The sequence below is a fragment of the Saimiri boliviensis genome, chromosome 8 (assembly GCF_048565385.1).
Source record: "Saimiri boliviensis isolate mSaiBol1 chromosome 8, mSaiBol1.pri, whole genome shotgun sequence".
NCBI lineage: Eukaryota > Metazoa > Chordata > Mammalia > Primates > Cebidae > Saimiri > Saimiri boliviensis.
Window position 1 is genome coordinate 119,024,926 of NC_133456.1, and position 23,583 is coordinate 119,048,508.

The following is a 23,583-nucleotide window of genomic DNA, read 5'->3' on the forward strand; positions in this document are numbered from 1 at the left end:
AGGCGGGACTTCCGCCGTCGGGCGCAGGCGGTGCGTCACTTCCGGGAGCTCAGCCAAACGTGTCCTGCGTCGCCAGTGGCGCTTTCCGCGTGGCACAGCGCACCCACCCGGCCTGGAGGTCAGCCGCGGAGGGCGTGTGGGGGGCCCCGGGAGTGAGGGCGGCGGGGAGAGGGCGCCCGGATTTTAGGGGGCGCGGAGAATGAATTCCTGGTGGGTAAAGCGGGGACTCCCGACAGACTGCCCTGCGGGTTTTTGGACTCGGGTTCAGGCCCGCAGCCACCGCCCTGGGCCATGATTGGGCAGTCCGGGGTCTTGGGAATTGGGGGATGCATGGGGGTTTAGGGGTTCAGAGGCTCGGGTCCAGGAGTCTAGGGGTCCCGGGTCGCGGCGAGACACGCAGAGGAGGAGGGAAGCGCGCGTGCGGGGCGTGCCCTGGCTCTGGGTGTGGAGCAGGTGGCGCGTCCTCTCCCCGACCCCGACCTCGCGCGCGCGGTGTTGAGGAGGCCCTTGGGGCTCCCTGCAGCCCTTTCTCGTGCCCTTGGGTCTCCCCGCAGCCCTTTCTCGTGCCCTCGGGGCTCCCTGCAGCCCTTTCTCGTGCTCTTGGGGCTCCCCGCAGTCCTTTCTCGTGCTTGTTAAATTCCAAAACGGGCAGAGAAGGTACAGCCTGATCTAAGGCAGAAGAGGGGGAGCTGGAGAGCCGGGGAGCAGCGGGGAGACAGTTCTGTGGGGTCCAGCTGAGGAGGTCGGTGAGGACAGAGCCTTTCTTTGTGCGCTTAGTGCGTTCCTGTTTGTGCATAGTGCGGCCACTCCCTTAGGGAACCCAGGGCCACATCCCGTAAGTTAAATCTCAGGTAGGGCTGACTCAGTCAGGCACTGTTAAGAGCTGCTGACTATTAACTCATTTAATTCCTGCAAGAGCCTCATGAAGTGCGTGGGGAAACCAAGGCACAGCAAGGCTCCAAAGCAGCCCATGGTGGTGCAGCTAGCAGGCAGCAGAGGTGAACTTTGAACCCAGGAGCCTGGCTCCAGCAAACCTGCTTCTGATCACTAGCTGTACTGCTTCTCACGCATCTGGGATGCCCCCAACTCTCCAATCCTTTTAAACAAGTCCTGTTATTCTTAATACCTCCCATAGATTCCCAACGTTCTAATAATGAAAAGCATTCTGAGTCATGCATTTCTCATCCATTATATTAACTATGCTTCCATTTTTGTGTCACAAGCAATGCAGATAAGCATACCTCCTACAGCTTTGTGGCACTTCTAAAGGAAGCTTCTAGGGTAATTAGGATTAGCTGGCTATCATCATTTGCTAAACCGCAGACAATTCTGGCCACCATTTCCAAGATGAGCAAAGCTATGCTGGTATTTACTGTCCTTTTTTTTTAGAATCTCTTGTTTCCTCAACCTCTCCCACTTTCTCTCACTCTGACATGCCCAGTTCCTCTTTCTTTTTCTTTTAATCTGGTATTTACATAAGTCCAGTCAATACTTTGCTTGAGATGGGCAAACATCCTTTCTTTAATTCTTTTCTTTTCTTTTTTTTTTTTTTTTTTTTTTGAGACGGAGTTTCGCTCTTGTTACCCAGGCTGGAGTGCAATGACGCGATCTCGGCTCACCGCAACCTCCGCCTCCTGGGTTCAGGCAATTCTCCTGCCTCAGCCTCCTGAGTAGCTGGGATTACAGGCACGTGCCACCATGCCCAGCTAATTTTTTGTATTTTTAGTAGAGACGGGGTTTCACCATGTTGACCAGGTTGGTCTTGATCTCTTGACCTCGTGATCCACCCGCCTCAGCCTCCCAAAGTGCTGGGATTACAGGCTTGAGCCATCGCGCCCGGCTAATATTTTGTATTTTTAGTGGAGATGGAGTTTCACCATATTAGCCAGGCCGGTCTTGAACCCTGACCTAAGTGATCCACCGCCTTGGCCTCCCAGAGTACTGGGATTACAGGCATGAGCCACCTGCTTTTAACTTGTTCAGCCACAAAGGCATGTCTGTGAATGCACAACCATAATGACTCATCATGGGCCCAGAGCTGTAACAACAATGGTGAAGTACCAAGCATCCTACACTATGTTTGTGTGTTGATGAAAATCAGCATCCTTGCCTGTTGTTGTGATTTTCTGGCTGAGTGTAGCTTCTTGGGGACAGGTGTGTGTTCTACACCACTAGGAGCAAGCTTCTCTGTGAAAACACTTCCGGGCTTCTCTGGGGAATCAAAACTGTAAAGCCCATTTCTGAGGATAGTCAGAAACACTGCCTGCAGCATGAAGCACATTGCCAGTTCTTGACTGTGTTAATGGAGGTATCCAGCTACCAAATGCCTTAGAGTGTGTACCTTGTGACAGGGAAAGGTATGTCTAAGCTGTAGTGAAGGATGCTCTCAAGGGCACTCTGCAAAACTTCTTACTGCAAGCATTTCTTAGTAAAACACTTTGTTTTTCAGACTTCTTTATTTTGTGAGCTCGATCTTTTTTGATGTTTTCTATCTTCGCGTTGCTGTAATTCTTATGGATGAAAGGTACATCTGGCAGAACTGAACTTCCTGCCTGAAAGGAGACTTTGCAGGGGGATTAGCCATCAGTGGCCATCCAGTCTTAGAGGGTGCTTGGAGTGTTCCATCAGGCCCGTTGGCCACTTCCCTGGATCCCCACATGAATTCACTCGGAACGAGTCACATGCTGCTTTGTACCTAGATGCTTCCTTGTGTACATTTTATTTTCAAAAGAAGTAGGCAGCCCATTGTGGACAGGAACTATGTCTTACTCTTTTGCCATCCCTCTCCTCGGGCAGCACTGCCAAGAGCATTTGCAGTGACCGTGGAACTCTGGATTGAACGTCAGCTTGAGTAAGTTCCTGATACAGTTGGGGCTGTAGCAGTTGGAATCTGGCTTCTGCAATACTCAAGTAGTCCTAGTGAATTACACTACTGTCGAATCCCCTGTGTACAACTCTGAAATGGGTCAGAACTCCACAGTGTGCCATAAAGAGGAAAGCTGTTCCAGACCTCCAGCTTCTTGACAGCCAGGGCCTTTTCCAGGGCAGGTTCCTCCAGCCTGAGGCACTTGGACTCTGATCCCCTGGAATGATGAGAGATGCTGAGGGCCTCAGATTCTGAGGCTGTGGATTCTGTGAGGGCAGACGCCTCAGAGGAGCCAGCAGCCAGCAAACCAGCTGCCAGTCTGGCATATTTCATGACGAAGTAAAGCTGCAGCCGAGGAGCCCTTGGAGCAGGCAGGGTGACACCTCATGAACCTACCAGGCTTGCACACCTCCATAGCCAATTTCTGCCTGAACCACCGCCTCCTGGCACTAATGGAGAGTGCTTCCATTGCAGGGCAAGGGGGAGTACATGGAGTTCACACGACATAGGTCTGTGTGTGTGTTTCTTCCAGTTGTTGAAATGATTGGTTATAAATAGAATTCACTGAAGGATGAAGAGGTGAAAGGTTTACTTATTGGTTTTCCTTTAATATGACACTGGAAACTCAAGAGAAGGGGAATTTCACCTTCACTTAGTAAGTGAATTTTCTCTAACCACTGGATTTATACAGTGTCTGTCAACCCAATCCTGTGAGTCTTGTGGAGTCTTAAAAGTGGCTAGGGGACAGATGTTATTTTAACTTCATAGAGGTATGAATTCAACAGGGAAGTCTAAGGAAACACCCTCCTTTGTGGAAGGCAACAATGGCATGGGAGCCACCCTCTGGGGCAAAGGTGCAGCCTGACATTCCCTGCAGAATTACACAATGAGTTAAAAGTGTGAGCTTCATGTCTAAGATATAGCTCCACCCCATGTGATCCTGGGAAAATTTCTCAACTTCATCAAGCCTCTGTTTCTTCACCTTTAGATTGAAGGTAATAATAATGCGTGTGGAATAGGGTTAGTGAAATAAAGTACTTTTAACATGCCTCTCACATAGTAAGTGAGCAAAGAGATTCTGTACTGTTATGCATTATGTATTATTTATGTTCTTAGCTGCTTAGTTACATAATATTTGCTAAACTTTGTTCTATTCATTAAATTCTCATTGAACCTTAACAACTGCAAAGCAGGGAGCCTCCACCACATGCCAGGTAACTTGTTTTCCTTCTCAGGACAGCATAATGAGGTGGGCGTGGTTGTCTCTGTTTCGCAGAGAGGAGTGCTTGCTCACAGTCACACAGCTGGAGGGACACCACTGGAGGTGGTTCCAGGGCCCATGGAAGTCCAAAGCCACTCTCCTTTTGCACTGCCGTCTAAGAGTGGCTTTGTTCTTGACCTCTTTAGAGTTATTACCTTGTTTGGTATTTATTTATTTGTTTATTTATGAGACAAGGTCTCACTCTCTTGCTCAGGCTGGAGTGCAGTGGTGTGATCTTGGCTCACTGCAACCTCCATCTCTCAGGTTTAAGCAGTTCTTGTGCCTCAGCCTCCCATGTAGCTGAGACTACAGGTGCGCACCACAACACCAGGCTAATTTTTGTATTTTTTAGTAGAGGTGAGATTTTGCCATGTTGTCCAAGCTGGTCATGAAATGTTTGGTATTTAAATGGAGGTACATGATAGATCACACTTGGAATCATCGGCTGTAAATAATCCCCCAGCATCAGTGTTTCATTAAAGCACTGTTTGCATATGCAGACAGGTTGTGTTTCTTCTGCGAGAATTCCATGTTCCTGTGCTTGGATCATGACAAGCAGGTGGCTTCACTGCTACCTGTGCCAATGAACTTCTGCCCTTGCTCACGTCCGAGCTTCTGATAAGGGGTGTTTTCATGGGTTGATTATGAATTACTTCATTGACACACAGTTAAAAACATTCTTTGCGGCCGGGCACGGTGGCTCAAGCCTGTAATCCCAGCACTTTGGGAGGCCGAGGCGGGTGGATCACGAGGTCCAGAGATCGAGACCATCCTGGTCAACGAGGTGAAACACCGTCTCTACTAAAAATACAAAAAATTAGCTGGGCATGGTGGTGTGTGCCTGTAATCCCAGCTACTCAGGAGGCTGAGGCAGGAGAATTGCCTGAACCCAGGAGGCGGAGGTTGCGGTGAGCCGAGATCGCGCCATTGCACTCCAGCCTGCGTAACGAGCGAAACTCCACCTCAAAAAAAAAAAAAAAAAAAAAAATTCTTTGCATTCTGTAGTTCCCTAAAGGACTTTTAGGTATAATGCAAATCTTGCAGTCTCTTTTCCTAGGGAAGATTTGTGATAATAAATGTACACATATTAGGAATGCATGTACTTATTCTTGTATGATCAATTTCCAAATGATTCTAAACATCTGCAGGCGGAATTTCTTAAGATTAGCTTTCTGTGCTGTACCGAAAAAAACCTCAAGATAAGCAAAGACGAGTTTCATGTTGCCGCAGCCATGTGAATCCTTGGTGTTTATGGAAGCTGGTTAAGCAGGTGGTTGTGATGTCTGACCCTCAGGCTAAAAACAGCAATAACAACAAAAATTCACTTTGATAAAGTGACATTATTGTCACAAGTTTAATAACTGACTTTGAAGGTCTGCACAAGGAAACCATGACGTTTAAGCAATTTCAATTTTCCAGGGAGAGGAGGCTTAAAGTTTCAATTCCAGCCCTGCCACCAACATTTAGGATAGTAGTAAGCCAAGTGCTTCTCCTGCTATTATTTTTAATTAAAAACATATTATTTCCTCACAAAAGCATAGAGGTATAAAAATAATAATATTCACTATCAGAATGTATCTGTCTGGATAGTCGTAAGTTATCCTGTGATAACAAATAGTCTCCATATCTCAGCATCAGTTATTTCTCTCTGATGTTCCATGCTCACTGCTGTGGACTAAATTGAGTCCCCACCAAATGCATGCATTAAAGGCCTTACTCCCAGTCTTATGGTATTTGGAGATAGAGCCTTTGGGAGGTAATTGGGTTTTGTAAAGGTCATAAGGCTGGAGCCCTCTTGATGGAGTTAGCACACTTGTGAGAAAAGACCCAGAGAGCTGTTCCCTGGCTTCCCTGGCCTCACACATGCACCAAGGAGACATGATGTGAGCACAGAGAGAAGGCAGCTTTTGTCAAGCCAGGAAGAGGATGAACCAGAACCCAACTATGCTGGTGCCCTGATCTTGACCTTCCAGTCTCCAAAACTGTGAAAAGAAAATTTTCTGTCATTTAAGCCACTCAGTCTGTGGTATTTTGTTATGGCAGCCCAAGCTGGTTAAGATAGTCATCATAGGTCAGCAGGGGGCTCTGCTCAGAATGGTCACTGAGGGATCAGACTCCTGGAGTAAAGGTTGTTGACAATAGCTATGCTGAGGAAAGGGGAATGAATTTGACAATGAAATGTTTCAGTCTCAGCTCCCATGTGCCTATTTCTGGACAGTGAGTTGAGAATAACAGAGTTATTTGTAAACAGTACTGATGCCTACTGCATTGGCATCTAAAGCAGATGCTCTTTAAATCTATGTTCAATTGGTAATCCAAATATGGCACAACATATATCAAAATACTTATGTTTAACTAGAAAATCTGAACCTGTGGCCCTTATATAAAGAGATAGGTAATAAGCCCTCTTCGATTTCTCTATCCCAGGCTAAAATTGGCTAATACAGGTACAGTCTTTCTTCATAAATGTTCATTCACTTAAAAACTCTGTGAAAGCATCAGTATACCTGGAGACTGACAGAGTAGGAATTCTAAACTCTTAAGAAGACATGAAAGGACTCTCATGAATGATTCCTCCCCAGCAAATAACTCCTATCCTGTTTTCTTTCTCCTGATGTACCATTTCTTTTACATGATTAGCTAGGGATAAAGGACAGTGTCATCTTGAAAACAGTACAAAATGCCTAAAATATGTTTTAAAATCCTTTTTTTTTTTTTGGAGACAGAGATTCGCTCTTGTTACCCAGGCTGGAGTGCAATGGCTCGATCTCAGCTCACCGCAACCTCCGTCTCCTGGGTTCAGGCAATTCTCCTGCCTCAGCCTCCTGAGTAGCTGGGATTACAGGCACACACCACCATGCCCAGCTAATTTTTTGTATTTTTAGTAGAGACGGGGTTTCACCTTGTTGACCAGGATGATCTCAATCTCTCCACCTCGTGATCCACCCTCCTCGGCCTCCCAAAGTGCTGGGATTACAGGCTTGAGCCACCGCGCCCGGCCCTTAAAATCCTTTAAAGTTATCTAAATATTACTTAGTGATACAGTTTGGATATTTTTCCCCACCCAAATCTCATATTGAATTGTAATCCACAGTGCTGGAGATGGGGCCTCATGTGAGGTGTTTGGATCACAGAAAATTGGTACCAAGAAGTGGAGCATTGCTAGAAAGATACTGAAAATGTAAAACTAACCCTGAACTTGGTAACAGGCAGAGGTTGGAAGACGTTGGAGGGCTCAGAAGAAGACAGGATGATGAGGGAAAGCTTAGAATGTCTTAGAGGCAGTTCAGTGGTTGTGACCAAAATGCTAATAGTGATATGGACAGTGAAGCCCAGGATTCTGAGGCCTCAGATAGAAATGAAGAACTTACTGGGAACTAGAGCAAAAGTCACCCTTGTTATGATTAGCAAAGAGCTTGGCCGTATTCTGGTCATGCTCTAGGGATCTGTGGAAGTTTGAACTAAAAAGTGATGATTTAGGGCATCTGGCAGGAGAAATTTCTAAGCAGGAAAGTGTTCAAGGGATAGCCTGGCTAATTCTAACAGCCTACCTCAGATGGAGGAGCAAAGAAATGACCTAAGGTTGGAACTTATATTTCTTTTTTTTTTTTTTTTTTTTTTTGAGACGGAGTTTCGCTCTTGTTACCCAGGCTGGAGTGCAATGGCGCGATCTCGGCTCACCGCAACCTCCGCCTCCCAGGTTCAGGCAATTCTCCTGCCTCAGCCTCCTGAGTAGCTGGGATTACAGGCACGAGCCACCATGCCCAGCTAATTTTTTTTATTTTTAGTAGAGACGGGGTTTCACCATGTTGACCAGGATGGTCTCGATCTCTCAATCTCTCGACCTCGTGATCCACCCGCCTCAGCCTCCCAAAGTGCTGGGATTACAGGCTTGAGCCACCACGCCCGTCTGGAACTTATATTTTAATAGGAAGCAAAGTGTAAAAGTTTGGAAAATCTGCAGCCTGGCCCTGTGGCACAGAAAGAAAAAGCTTTTTAAGGACAGGAATTTAAGCAGGCTGCAGAAGGACCACTTGCTAGAGATATTTGCATAACTAAAAGGGAGCCAAGTGCTACTATCCAAGACAATGAGGAAAAAGGCTTGGAGACATTTCAGAGACCTTCCAAGGAGCCCCTCCCATCATAGGCCCAGAGGCCTAGGAGGGCAGAATGGTTTCCCGGGTCAGGCCCAGAGTATCCATTGCCCTGTACAGCCTTGGGACACTGCTTCCCATATTGCACCTGTTTCAGCTCCAGCCATGGCTCAAAGGGGCCCAGGTACAGCTTGGGCTGCCACTTTGGAAAACATAAGCCTTGGGAGCTCCTACATGGTGTTAAACATGCAGGTGCACAGAATGCAAAAATGAAGAACTCTTGGTGGTCTCCACCTAGATTTCAGAGGATGTATGAGAAAGTCTAGGTGCACAGACAAAAACTTGCTGCAGGGGCAGAGCCCTCACAGAGAACCTCTGCCAAGGGAAATGCAAGGTTGGAGTCCCCACACAGAGTCCCCAGTGAGGCACTGCCTAGTGAAGCTGTGAGAATGGGGCCATCGTCCTCCAGAAACCAGAATGGTAGATCCACCACCAGCTTGCACTGTACATCTGGAAAAGCCACAGGCATTCAACTCCAACTGGTGAGAGTAGCCTTGGGGGCTGAACCCTGCAAAGCCAGAGGGGCAGAGCTGCCCAAGGCCTTGGGAGACCACCCCTTGCAGCAGTGAGCCCTGGATGTGAGACATGGAGTCAAAGGAGGTTATTTTGGAGCATTAAGATTTAAAGACTGCCCTGCTAGGTTTTGCTTGCATTGGGTCTGTAGTGTCTTTCTTTTGGCCAGCCTATCCCTTTCGGAATGGGAATGTTTACCCAATGCTGCCTGTATATCCACTGTGTCTTGGAAGTAAATAACTTGTTTTTTTTTTATTTTACAGGCTTATTTGTAAAGGTACTTTACTGTCTCAGACTTTGGACTTTTGAGTTAGTGCTGGAATGAGTTAAGACTTTAGCTGGGCGCGGTGGCTCAAGCCTGTAATCCCAGCACTTTGGGAGGCCGAGGCGGGTGGATCACGAGGTCGAGAGATCGAGACCATCCTGGTCAACATGGTGAAACCCCGTCTCTACTAAAAATACAAAAAACTAGCTGGGCTTGGTGGTGCGTGCCTGTGATCCCAGCTACTCAGGAGGCTGAGGCAGGAGAATTGCCTGAGCCCAGGAGGCGGAGGTTGCGGTGAGCCGAGATCGAGCCATTGCACTCCAGCCTGGGTAACAAGAGCGAAACTCCGTCTAAAAAAAAAAAAGACTTTAGGGGACTATTGGGAAGGCATGATCGTGTTTTATAATGTGAGAGGGACATGAAATTTAGGGGAGGGGAGCTAGGAGTAGAATGATAGAGTTTGGATATTTGTCCCTGCTCAAATATGATGTTGAATGGCAATCCCCAGTACTGAAAGTGGGGCCTGGTGGGAGGTATTTAGGTCACGGGGCTGGAGCCCTCATAGCTCAGTGATGTCTTTGCAATGGTGAGTGAGTACTCATGAGATCTGGCCATTTAAAAGTATGTGGCACCTCCCCCACCTCTTCAGCTTTCACCATGTGACATGCCTACTCCCTTTTCACCTTCCACCATGATTGTAATCTTCCTGAGGCCGCCCTGGAAGCCGAGCAGATGTCAGCACGATGCTTCCTGTTCAGCCTGAAGAACCGTGAGCCAATTAAGCCTCTTTTCTTTATAAATTTCCTAGTGTTAAGTATTTCTTTATAGTAATGCAAGAATGGCATAATACACTTGGAAAAAACATGTCCGTGAAAGCGGATGCTCAGATGGAGCTCTCCATTGGTTTTCACTCTCAGAACATTTGCTGAACTGAGTGAACTCCAGTTTTGGTGTTGATAGCCTTGTGGGGATGAGGCACTGGAAATAAAGCCTAGAGCTACTGAAAGCGAATGAAGTATTCACTCTAAAGCTGGGTCCAAAAGGATACACACTCAGCACTAAGAAAACGGGTAAAGAAGGCCCCTGAGAAGTTGTAGCCAGAACCCTAGGCCTCATAATGGTCTTAGAGTGAACTTGGCAAAGCAAACGCAATCTTTTCTGAAGAAACTTATTTTCATGCCAGGTTCCAAAGAGTACCTACAAATAATTTTCCATGGCAAATGAACAACTCATAATAAAGAATTATTAAATCTGAACGAAAGCAAGGCATTAAGAACAAGAACCGCCGGGCGCGGCGGCTCACGCCTGTAATCCCAGCACTTTGGGAGGCTGAGGCGGGTGGATCACGAGGTCGAGAGATCGAAACCATCCTGGTCAACATGGTGAAACCCCGTCTCTACTAAAAATACAAAAAAATAGCTGGGCTTGGTGGCACGTGCCTGTAGTCCCAGCTACTCAGGAGGCTGAGGCAGGAGAATTGCCTGAACCCAGGAGGCAGAGGTTGCAGTGAGCCGAGATCGCGCCATTGCACTCTAGCCTGGGTAACAAGAGCGAAACTCCGTCTCAACAAAAAAAAAAAAGAACAAGAACCAGCAGAAACAACAAATAAGATAAATGGAATCACAAAGACTTCAGATACTGTATATTGGACACAAAATACAAAATAATGTTTCTTATGTTTAATAAACAAACTTTGAATATATGCAGAAAAAAAAGTCTATAAAACTCAACCAAGAAGACTTGGAAAAAAACTGAAATTTCCTGATTAAAAGAAAAAAAAAACAACTAATCACTGAAAATGAAAACTTAATAGACAGGGTTTTTGTTTTGTTTTGTTTTGTTTTGTTTTTGACAGTCTAACAGTGTCACCAGGCTGAAGTGCAGTGACAATCTCAACTCACTGCAACCTCCACCTCCTGGGTTCAAGTGATTCTCCTGCCTCAGCCTCCCAAGTAGCTGAGACTACAGGCACGTGCAACCACACCTAGCTAATTTTTTGTATTTTTAGTGGAAATGGTGTTTCACCATGTTGACCAGGATGATCTCGAACACTTGACTTTTTGATCCATCCGCCTCAGTCTCCCAAAGTGCTGGGATTACAGGCGTGAGCTACTGTGCCCAGCCTAATAGATGGTTTTAACAGCAGAATAGAGATAAATGAAGAAAAGTAGAGAACTGGCCTGGCATGGTGGCTCATGCCTGTAATCCCAGCACTTTGAAAGGACAAGGTGGGGCCGGGCGCGGTGGCTCAAGCCTGTAATCCTAGCAGTTTGGGAGGCCAAGGCGGGTGGATCACAAGGTCGAGAGATCGAGACCATCCTGGTCAACATGGTGAAACCCCGTCTCTTCTAAAAATACAAAAGATTAGCTGGGCATGGTGGCGCGTGCCTGTAATCCCAGCTACTCAGGAGGCTGAGGCAGGAAAATTGCTTGAACCCAGGAGGCAGAGGTTGCGGTGAGCCGAGGTTGCGCCATTGCATTCCAGCCTGGGTAACAAGAGCGAAACTCTGTCTCAAAAAAAAAAAAAAAAAAAAGAAAGGACAAGGTGGGCAGATTACCTGATGTCACGAGTTCAAGACCAGCCTGGCCAGCATGGTGAAACCCTGTCTCTACAAAAAACAAAATTAGCCAGGCATGGTGGCACACGCCTGTAATCCCAGCTACTTGGGAGGCTGAGGTAGGACAATTGCTTGAACCCAGGAGGCAGAGGTTACAGTGAGCAGAGACTGTGCCATTGCACTCCAGCCTGGGCAACAAGAGCAAAACTCCGTCTCAAAAAAAAAAAAAAAAAAAAAAAAAGGGCCGGGCGCGGTGGCTCAAGCCTGTAATCCCAGCACTTTAGGAGGCCGAGGCGGGCGGATCACAAGGTCAAGAGATTGAGACCATCCTGGTCAACATGGTGAAACCCCGTCTCTACTAAAAATACAAAAAATTAGCTGGGCATGGTGGCGCATGCCTGTAATCCCAGCTACTCAGGAGGCTGAGGCAGGAGAATTGCCTGAACCCAGGGGGCAGAGGTTGCGGTGAGCCGAGATCACGCCATTGCACTCCAGCCTGGGTAACGAGCGAAACTCCGTCTCACAAAAAAAAAAAAAAAAAAAAGAAGGAGAAGAGAAAAGAACTGAAATGTAGGTGGGAAGTTGTCCAGATCACAAAAAAGTGGTGGGCAATATAAATTTAGATTATATTAAGTTCCTGTTTCTTTTTTTTTTTTGAGACGGAGTTTCGCTCTTGTTACCCAGGCTGGAGTGCAATGGCGCGAACTCAGCTCACCGCAACCTCCACATCCTGGGTTCAGGCAATTCTCCTGCCTCAGCCTCCTGAGTAGCTGGGATTACAGGCACACGCCACTGTGCCCAGCTAATTATTTGTATTTTTAGTAGAGACGGGGTTTCACTATGTTGGCCAGGATGGTCTCGATCTCTTGACCTCATGATCCACCCACCTCGGCCTCCCAAAGTGCTGGGATTACAGGCTTGAGCCACCGTGCCCGGCCCCAAGTTCCTGTTTCAGACAGGAAAGAGATGGCACACTCAAAGAATTTAAATGAATATAATTTTTTAGAAGAGATTGTTAACAGAAGTGTGAGCTGGGCTAAAAGAACTAGCAAAGGGTGACAGAGGACCCAGTTAACTGGCAACTGTGGGAAGCCATCACAATTCATAGGACTGAGGGGCAAGGCAGTGACAGAACCTAGCAAATGCTAAAGCCGTGTAGAAGGGTGTGCAGATGGGAGTCACAGCCTTAGAGGAATACAATGACACCAAGCCTCAGCCTGGTAGAAAGGGAGTGAGAGAAATTAATAACCAGAGCAGTCTCACCACCTCATTTCTGCTGGGGCCTCCCTTTGACTAACCCAACAGCCAGAATGCAAGAGAGCCTGGACATCCGGTCTGTAGAAGTCAACTTCCAGGGACATAGAGCAGGGCAGAGGGAAACCCAATCGGGGCAGGGGGGAGCGGGGAGGAGAGGAGAGGGGCACAAATGGAAAACACACAACCCTGAGGTCAAGCAGATTGAAATAGATTGAGAAGACCAGTAGGATTGAGAGCCAATGTTTTCCAATAAGTATTCTGGAAGGATGGGAGAAGGAGCAAGGGAAGGAGGCAGTAGTTGAAGATGCAACAACTAAGATTTTTCAAGGAAGGATAAAGTACCAGGAAGATAAATTAAAAATCATAGTCAGGCTGGGCACAGTGGCTCACGCTTGTAATCCTAGCACTTTGGGAGGCTGAGGTGGGTGGATCACCTGAGGTCAGGAGTTCAAGAGCAGCCTGGCCATCATGGTGAAACCCCATCTTTAAAAAAAAAAAAAAAAAAAAAAAAAATCATAGATTGCAGAATACCAAAGAGGAGAACAATTTGTTAAAAGCAACTGAAAGTAAAAGCCAGATTGCCATCAGAAGAGCAACAGTGAGTCTGACAGCTGACTGCTCAACAGTAGCATTCGGAGACAGGAGACAGTGGAATATCTTCAATATGATGAGGGAGGAAAAAAAGCGAACAGTGCTGCCAAACTAGACTTCAGTGTCCAGAGAAAAAATCCGTTAAGGACTAGGAGAAAAACATTTACAGACAAAGGGACACTGAGAAATCTTACCATAAGCCAGCGCTTTCTAAAAGAAAGTCTAAACAATATCCTTGAGGTACAAGCAAAGTGATAAGAATGAGGAGCAAATAAAGTACATAAAAACAATATCTTATTGCATTTTAACACACAATAAACCCTATAAATCAAGAAAGGAATAGAGTAAGACTTCTAGGTCCTACTTTCAGAACTAGGGTAAAAAGTACTGATGAACTTTAGACATAGTAAATTAAGTATCCCTGTTATAATTCCCATGTTACTGATTATAGTTACACAAGCAGAATGTGTAACTTCCAAATTAGTAGAAAGAAACCTAAAATGGTTATCAAAAGCTCATTGAAATGAAAGCAAAAAAAAAGTGAAAAGAAAAAAACGACAAATGGAAAAATCACAAATAATATGGTAGCTATAAATCCAAACGTGTTAATAATTACAATAACTATTTAATTCATAAAGATAACTTGATTGTAAACCAGTAACATAATCTTGAAATATAGAATGCAAAAACTGACTTACAAAGAAAAACTCATCTCTCTCTACATGAGTACAAAATACTACATGAACATAAACAAGGTAAACATCCATTTTAAATTTAAAAAGAACAGCAAAGTAAAGTAAAAGAACAAATAAAATGAAGGAATGAGCAGAAATTAATGCTGTATAAAACAAAAGTTAATAATGAAAAGACTAAATTGTCAAACCTGGGGCAAGACTAATCAAGAAAAATGAAGAGTGGAAATACTGTTTCCAGTCTAGAGGCAGCTTCTGAGTGTGTGGCCTCATCCTTCACCCCCATACTTCTGTTTGTGACCCTATAGAAATAGCCTATGGGATAGGGTAATTCATCCAGCACACCCTAGGGCATGGCTCACTTTTAAAAGTTTGGCAGTGTGGGTCGAGCTGCCTCACCTACTCCCACACTCGGTGACCTCAGTCTACCCTTGCCTTTCACCAGGGTCTTTGTATGTAGTCATCCCTTGGTATAGGTGGACCATTGGTTCCAGGAGTCCCTGTGGACTCCAAAATCGATGGATGCTCAAGTCCCTGGTATAAAATGTCATAGTATTTGCATATAACCTATGCAGTTCTCCTGTGTATTTTGTCACCTCTAGGTGACTTAACAATACCTAATACAATGTAAACATTGTATAAATAGTTGTACTATATTGTTTAGGGAATAATGATAAGAAGTCTAGGACAGCACGTTGGCTCATGCCTATAATCTCAGCATCTCAGGAAGCTGAACTGGGAGGATTTTTTTTTTTTTTTTTTTTTTTGAGATGGGGTCTTGCTTTGTAGCCCAGATCCAGGCTGGAGTGCAGTGGCACAAACTTGGCTCACTGCAGCCTCAGCATCCCAGGCTCAAGTGATTCTTGTGCCTCAGTCCTGAGTAGCTAGGACTACAGGCGTGCACCACTGCCCAGCTGGGAGGATCTCTTGATCCCAGGAGCTCAAGACTAGCCTGGGCAACAGTGAGATCCAATCTCTACAAAAAATAATAAAATAATTTTGGATGGTGGCAAAGTTCCCATAGTCCCAGGTACTCAGGAGGCTGAGGCAGGAGGATCACTTGAACCCAGAAAGTGGAGGCTACAGTGAGCTACGATCACACCACTGCATTCCAGCCTGGGCAACAGCCAGACCCTTTCTCTAAAAGTAGATAAATGAATGAATGCATAAAATCAGCATTATTTAAATACCTTACTGTAGATTTACTGAACCAAACTCATGCGACTGATTCCTCTTTGTGAAGTGCATGGGCAGTAGCCTGCGTTCACACGTTAAAGATCTGTTCCTCAAGTGTCTCTTTTTGCAGACAAGAAAGCAAGTTCCGCGATTAAGTGACAGGCCCATATTCTGCTAGGCGCAGGCCACATGGCTTGCATTCCTGTTATTTTTCCTATTTCGTAATCCCTTGGTTCTGTTAAATCCACCCCAAGAGATCTGTGTGCGTTCAGACAATTTGTCACTCAGTGGAGGTCCCTTGGAAGTCATTTCTTGATTGCACATAAGAAAATAGCGTTTCTTTTTTTTTTCTTTTTTTCTTTTTTTTTTTTTTTGAGACCGAGTTTCGCTCTTGTTACCCAGGCTGGAGTGCAATGGCACAGTCTCCGCTCACCGCAACCTCAGCCTCCTGAGTAGCTGGGATTACAGGCACGTGCCACCATGCCCAGCTAATTTTTTGTATTTTTTGTAGAGACGGGGTTTCACCATGTTGACCAGGATGGTCTCGAACACCTGACCTGGTGATCCACTCGCCTCGGCCTCCCAAAGTGCTAGGATTACAGGCTTGAGCCACCGCACCCGGCCGAAAATAGCATTTCTTCCATGTCTTCAAGCCTAATGCTTTGTATGTGAAAATCTAGGCAGGGTCTGTGTGCCAGTGGCTGGGAGAACAAGAAGAAATTCTAGTAGTACACCTTAGAGGGTTTAGTACATCATCTAATTCAACAGACACCGAGCTTCAGCTGTGTGGCAGACCCTGTACTAAACACATCAGGGACATCAGTAAATAAACAACGGGAAACCATTGCTTCCTTGGAGCATGTGGGCTCAGGACACCACGGGTGGATGCTGCTGGGAGAATTAATTCACACAAGTACATAATCTAAGAACTGTATTGTAGACTATTTCTAATTAATAGATTTGCTACCTTTTCTGACTGCTGAGAACCTATAAAATCATAAAAGTAACTTGCATGTATTTCCCATTTAAACATCAAATATTTTACCTAAGTGACTTCCTCTGAAGTGCAGACATTCCTGTGTGCTGGTTTGGTCCAGTCTGTTGTGGCAGTGACCAGTGGACACAGAAGGAGCCAGTCAGGACCTGCAGAGTCCAGACCCCATCCCAGCCACAGAACAGTACTGGGTCTTTTTTTTTTTTTTTTTTGGAGACAGAGTCTTGCTCTGTGGTCCAGGGTGGAGTGGGGTGGCGCAATCTCGGCTCACTGCAACCTCTGCCTCCTGGGTTACAGCAATTCTCCTGCCTCAGCCTCCTGAGTAGCTGGGATTACAAGCGCATACCACCACATCCAGCTAATTTGTTTGTATTTTTTTAGTAGTGATGGGATTTCACCATGTTGGCCAGGCTGGTCTCGAATGCTTGATCCATTGATTCACCCGTCTCAGCCTTCCAAAGTGCTGGGATTACAGGCGTGAGCCACTGCCTGGTCATAGTGCCGGATCTTGAACGTCCTGAGCCTGCTCTGGCTTCCACCCCCATCACTACTTTTCCAATCCCACTATCATCTTGTGCCTGTACTCAGACTCTTGAATGACAGGTGGGAGGGTCGAGTATCTGGGCAGCAGTGACAGCTGACATTTACTGAATATATGCTGTAAGCCACGTGGAGTTCCAAGCTTTCAATGAGCGTTAACCTGTTTAATCTTCACAGCACCTTTGAGGTCTGTATTAGCAGGTGTTTCATGGCTGAGGTAAACTACACTTTGTTGAGCTTCTGTAAACACAGAACAAATTACAGCCTACCCTAATAGCCAAGGGAGCTCTGACCAGTGCCCTGGCCCCATTTCCGTGTTCTGAGACAAGCAGCCAGGGTGAGAGCCGTGGTTACTAGTGACAGTGTGCATGCCAGGCCCCTTGCTGTATGTGAATTATTTCTAGGTCTAGCAGTAACACTTCAAGACAGCCTTTAACATTCCTAATTGATAGATAAGGAAACTGAGGCCAGGAACAATGAAGGAAGCTGAGGCCATCCAGGCTGTATGGGGTTAAGGCCATGAGCGCCCAGGCCTCTCTGAGAAATGACTAGACACACTTCCCAAAGCAAGTCTCCCTAGGAAGGTGGGGTTTTAGAAGCTCAGCATTGGAGAAACAGCTAATGGGCGAAAGAGGAAAACTCCCCAGGGAACACTCCCCAAGGGGAAAACCCCATCCCCCACTGCCCTGGGTCTCTGTGGGAGCCAGCCTTGTAGATAGAGCACCTGCTGAGTCACTCTACATGGGACCTTGACCACTGCCCCTCCTGGTTACCCTATGCTGTTTGGAGGATGAATTGAGTGTTTGACACTCCAAACCAGCTCTTCCAGACCTCGCACAAAAGGTGTGAATGTTTGATAAGCAGCCTCATTCCCCAGGTTCTCTGACTTTTCACCTTTTGGATGTGGGGAGCTTGTGTGATGTTTGGGTCCATCTTTGGGAGTTCTGAAGGTTGTAAACGCCCAACCACTGAAGGGCCTCATGGGAAAGTGCACTCCTAAGGTTATTCCCACCTAAGGTGACAGACGGGTGGGGGCTGGAAATACACTATTACAGCTCAGCACGAAAATAGGGCAGAACTCCTGGGAGACTGCACTTTTCTAGCTCCACAATATCACTGCTTCTCTGAGATGGTGGAAGATAATGTTATTCATGAGAGCTGAGCTGTTAAAATCTAGCGCATGTAACCTCTGGAAGCTCTTAGCTATGGCATGCAAATGACAATACTATATGGTTAAAAATTTAGCTAACAGAAACCAAGGTGGCTGTGGCTAGAGCATGGGGAAGTGTGTTAAAAGTTCACCAGATGCACAGCATGTTCACACTTTTCAGTGAGAACTGAATGGTGGTTGTACAGGAGTGGGGCCGTGCTGTCTCAGCCATCCCGTGAGGCCCCCGCCCCCGCCCCAGTGAGTCGTTCCTGATGCACTCGCCAGCAGTCTGGGCCCATTTCCATCGGGGCTCTGGCAGGTGGGACTCTCATAGCACATCCACCTCCGTCACCAGACCAGAGTCCTTTAACCTCTGCAAGAAAGGCAGCCCACAGCATATGGTCAGCAGCTGAGTGGGCGCTGAGTGGACACTTGCCCTTTGACTTCTCCCATCCGCCTCCTTGCCTGCTTGTCCCACCCACAGAATCACGGTAGTAATGCCTACTGCATGGCGAGGAACTAAGCATGGTCTCAGTAGTTTAGCAGCTGCGTCACCAGAATACTCCATGTGGCTCAGCAGTGAGCCCTCCAAACTGCAGACAGAGCTGCCGGCATTCTCTGTAACCCGAGACCTGCTGGGCAGCATGTATGGCCTTGGAGAGGGGAAAGAAGCAGCTATCCAGGGCTGTGTCTTCCTTATTTTCCAGCTACTTTTCTCTGCCTTTTATCACTTACTTGCCAAGATCAGATTTCAAGGTAGAATACTTGATATTCTCAATGTTTGATTCTCAGCAAGTGCATACTTCATGTCAGTCAACCAGCTTACTTAGAAATGGAATGTTTCATGATTGCTTGGAAGTCTCTTAAACACTCCTCTCTCGGTCTAACTCTGATGCTGTGGCTGTGTGATCTGTCTTCCTCTGGCTTCTACGTGAGTGGACACTAACCCCTTTGGAGCCCCTCACCCCCCTGAGAACAGAATGAAAGCTGTGATCTGTCTTCCTCTGGCTTCTACGTGAGTGGACATTAACCCCTTTGGAACCCCTCACCCCTCTGAGAATAGAATGAAAGCTGTGGACTGTCTTCCTCTGGCTTCTACGTGAGTGGACATTAAGCCTTTGGAACCCTTCACCCCTCTGAGAATAGAATGAAAGCTGTGGACTGTCTTCCTCTGGCTTCTACGTGAGTGGACACTAACCCCTTTGGAACCCCTCACCCACCTGAGAATAGAATGAAAGCTGTCATCTGTCTTATTCTGGCTTCTACATGAGTGGACATTAATCCCTTTGGAACCCCTCACCCACCTGAGAATAGAATGAAAGCTGTGGACTGTCTTCCTCTGGCTTCTACATGAGTGGACATTAACCCCTTTGGAACCCCTCACCCCCCTGAGAATAGAATGAAAGCTGTGATCTGTCTTATTCTGGCTTCTACGTGAATGGACATTAACCCCTTTGGAACCCTCACCCCCCTGAGAATAGAATGAAAGCTGTGATCTGTCTTATTCTGGCTTCAACGTGAGTGGACATTAACCCCTTTGGAACCCTCACCCCCCTGAGAATAGAATGAAAGCTGTGATCTGTCTTATTCTGGCTTCTACGTGAGTGGACACTAACCCCTTTGGAACCCTTCACCCCCCTGAGAATAGAATGAAAGCTGTGATCTGTCTTATTCTGGCTTCTACATGAGTGGACATTAACCCCTTTGGAACCCTTCACCCCGCTGAGAATAGAATGAAAGCTGTGGACTGTCTTCCTCTGGCTTCTACACGAGTGGATACTAACCCCTTTGGAACCCTCACCCCCCGGAGAATAGAATGAGAGCTGTGGACTGTCCAGGCACAATGCATTTGAGCTATGCCCACATATTTTTGCAGATAATCTTGGGAGGTCACACATACCACACCTCTGATTTGCCCTTTCTCCACTACAAATAAAAACTCTCATTTTGTGTGTTCAAGACCCCAGACTTTACCTGGCCTGCCTGGACAGTGGCTGTGCATGGTTCTGTGGCAGCCAGGATCCACTGTTTAGCCGGGGGCAAGTGGCCCGACCTCTCTGAGCAGCCTTTCTTCATATGTGAATTGTCTTTCTTTCTTTCTTTTTTTTTTTTTTTCTGAGACGGAGTTTTCGCTCTTGTTACCCAGGCTGGAGTGCAATGGCGCGATCTCGGCTCACCGCAACCTCCGCCTCCTGGGTTCAGGCAATTCTCCTGCCTCAGCCTCCTGAGTAGCTGGGATTACAGGCACGTGCCACCATGCCCAGCTAATTTTTTGTATTTTTAGTAGAGATGGGGTTTCACCATGTTGACCAGGATGGTCTCGATCTCTCGACCTCGTGATCCACCCGCCTCGGCCTCCCAAAGTGCTGGGATTACAAGCTTGAGCCACCGCGCCCGGCCGTGAATTGTCTTTCTTAATTGTTGAGTTATTACTGGGATCACGGTGACCTGATGAACCACATAAAGCAGTTGCACGGTCCCTGGCGAGTGGAAGGCGCTGTGGGAAGCGCCTCTCGTGCCCCGGGCCCATGCAGGTTCCTTGTTTCCTTGTGCCAGGCTGCTGCTAAGGATGCCGGACACATCCCCATGGTATGGGAAGCCATATATTTGGAAACTTCAGTAACTGTTACAACTATTTAATTTAGATGAGGAAAAAGCAATGGCTGAAACACAGAGAGAAAGTGACAGTTATTAAGAAGACAATGTGATAAAAGTTAGATTGTGTCAAGCCGGGCGCGGTGGCTCACACCTGTAATCCCAGCACTTTGGGAGGCCGAGGCGGGCGGATCACAAGCTCAAGAGATCGAGACCATCCTGGTCAACATGGTGAAACCCCGTCTCTACTAAAAATACAAAAAATTAGCTGGGCATGGTGGCGCATGCCTGTCATCCCAGCTACTCAGGAGGCTGAGGCAGGAGAATTGCTTGAACCCAGGAGGCGGAGGTTGCGGTGAGCCGAGATCGCCCCATTGCACTCCAGCCTGGGTAACGAGCGAAACTCTGTCTCAAAAAAAAAAAAAAGTTAGATTGTGTCAACCAAGTGTGAACACAGAAAGGACCAAGCAAAATGAGGCCTTAGAAGTAAAGTTGTGTGTGTTTATTTATACTTTTTAAGAAATGCACTGCATGCCTACAACATACCAGCCTCCTGTGGGGAGCCACGCAGAGGAACAGCATCTCCGAACGACACTCATGTCCTAACCCTGAAGCCTGTGGCTTTGTCATCTGACTGGCGGGGGCCTTATGGCTCCCAGTCAGCTGAGTGTCAGGTAGGGAGATGATCCTGCATTACTCATGGGCCAGTGTCACCATGGGCCCCTTGCTGTGGAAGAGGGAGCTGGGAGGGCCAGCGTCAGTGACGTCAGGTGAGAGGGACCCAGCCGCCATCGCTGGCTTTGAGCTGGAGTAGCCAGGAGCCAAGGGTGCAGGCAGCCTCTGGCCACTGCAAACGCAGGAAGTGGACTCTTCCTTCACCCTCCAGAAGGAATGTGGCCCTGCCAGCCCCTGGGGAGCTCATTTTGGGTCTCCAGTTGAAGAGCTTTAGGATAAACACACATTGTTTCAACCCAAGGTTGTGGTCTTCTGTTACAGCAGCAATTGGAAACTCGTAAACTCACTGACTTACAGTTTAGCCAAACTCAGCCAGCGCTTATCCTGCTAAAGAAAAAGCAGAAGAGATTCACGACCTGGAGAGACAACCATGTTAACAGCCAGCCACACAGATAAGTGGCAGATGCACACCTACACACACAGGTTCATAAATGGAAGGACCAAACACAAAAGGAAAAGGAGTAAAAGCTGCTGTCTGAGTCCGGATTTTTTCTTCATTGTGAGTCCTACTGGGACCATAGATGGTCTCTATGAGGGTTTTAGAAAGTGAATGGTTACGGGTCGCTGTCAGCCGCATGCCAGGGCGGCATCCAGCCCGTCTCCCCTTGGTCCACCCCCAGGGACCTCCTCACTGACCAGCAGATCCACAGGACAGTCCTTGCCGCAGAAGCCATGCACGCTCCCGGCGAGTTGTCTGGGAGGTGTGGGAGTTAGGTCTACAGACGCTGCCCGGGAAGCCCAGCGCCGCTCACTGAACGCACCAGTGAGGGCTTGGCTGTCACCCTGGGACTTCCAGGAAGTCCCGCCTTCGCTTCGTTAACCTCTGCCAGGTTAGACAATGCCAGGCTGCAGCATTGCTGAAAACGTAAAACTTGTCATCACGGAAATTTGTCCCATACACTTTCAACTTCAAACAACTCCGTTTTCAAACCTGGTTTTGAAAATATGAATGAATATGGGGGACCCTCCTGGATTCAGAAAGAATCCACAAATTGGTCAGATCCGGCTGGTTGCCCAGCTGGTTACCATCGCATCCAAATTCCACCTGGGGTCTTTTCTTCCACCTGTCACCTAAGACTCTGCTTGCAGTTTCTGGACATCCATGGACTGTTCCGGAACATCCTGTCTGCGAGATGCTGGGCATTTGTGATTTCACTCCTTGCTCATTCTAAGAAAGCCAGACTTCAGAACCAGCTAGTGTCTTCAGAGGCTCTGAGGACAGGAGCCTCCACGTGGCTGGGGAGGCCTCACAATTATGGTGGAAAGTGAAAGGCACGTCTCACATGGTGGCAGACAAGAAGAGAATGAGGAGGAAGTAAAAGGGAAACACCTTATAAAACCATCAGATCTTATGAGTCTTATTCACTACCACTAGAACAGTATGGAGGAAACCACCCCCATGATTCAATTATCTCCCACCGAGTCCCTCCCATGATGTGAGGATTATGGGAGTGCAATTCAAGATGAGACGTATGTGGACACAGCCAAACCAGATTAGAGGCCCAGCCGCTCCCAGCACCTGGGGTGCAGTTCACCCTCAGGGCCTCAGCCGCTTCCCAGCAGAGCTGCAGCTGGAGCCAGTGCAGCACCTGGCCTGGAAAAGACAGGAAACTGAGACCGTCTCCCACAGAGCTACTCGTGGGGAGCTGGAAGGAACTCGCCACTGTAGGCAGAGGTGCTTTTCAGGAGGTGGAAGTGGTGGAGGCCAGAGCAGAGGACCGAAATCCCTACCTGTGGGGGCCCTGCCAGGGTGGGCCGGAGCATTCCTGCCTGTGGGTTTAGAGGCGGGGACAGGCAGTAAACAGTCCCTGCGAGTGTGGGGGCTCCCTGCCCAGCACAGTCGCTCAGTGTGCCTCACATTCCCCGCAGGCTCTTTCTCTCTGCACTCCTAGAATGTCCTCAGCAAAAGCATGTTAGGGCCACAGGGTGAAGACCCTCTGCTATGAGACTCCCCATTGTTCCACACCCAAAACCCGTTCATACCTGGAAATAAAAATAAATAAAATGAAACATGGTGTGCCCACCTGTGCGTCTGACACCCGTTCATGCCTGTGTGTAGAAATGATACGTAGCAATGTTTGAAACAAAAACAAAAATGTGTCCTGGGGTAAGCTGTGCACCTAAAAAGAAAATAAGAGAAAAACTATGAGTTAAATAAGAATGTTCTGGACAAAGCATGAGGGGGCTCAGCAGAACAGGAGGCGTAGGTTGGGGAGATGGGAGAGGGAGCCCCGCT

At 47.3% G+C, this 23,583-nt stretch overlaps 1 long non-coding RNA gene across 1 annotated transcript; it reads left to right on the forward strand.

Moving 5' to 3' along the window:
* Nucleotides 1–58: 58 nt before the first annotated feature.
* On the forward strand, nt 59–23,357 carry LOC141585468 (uncharacterized). Its single transcript, XR_012519013.1, has 2 exons — nt 59–118; nt 21,133–23,357. It is a non-coding gene; the product is annotated as an uncharacterized LOC141585468 (long non-coding RNA).
* Nucleotides 23,358–23,583: the final 226 nt, after the last annotated feature.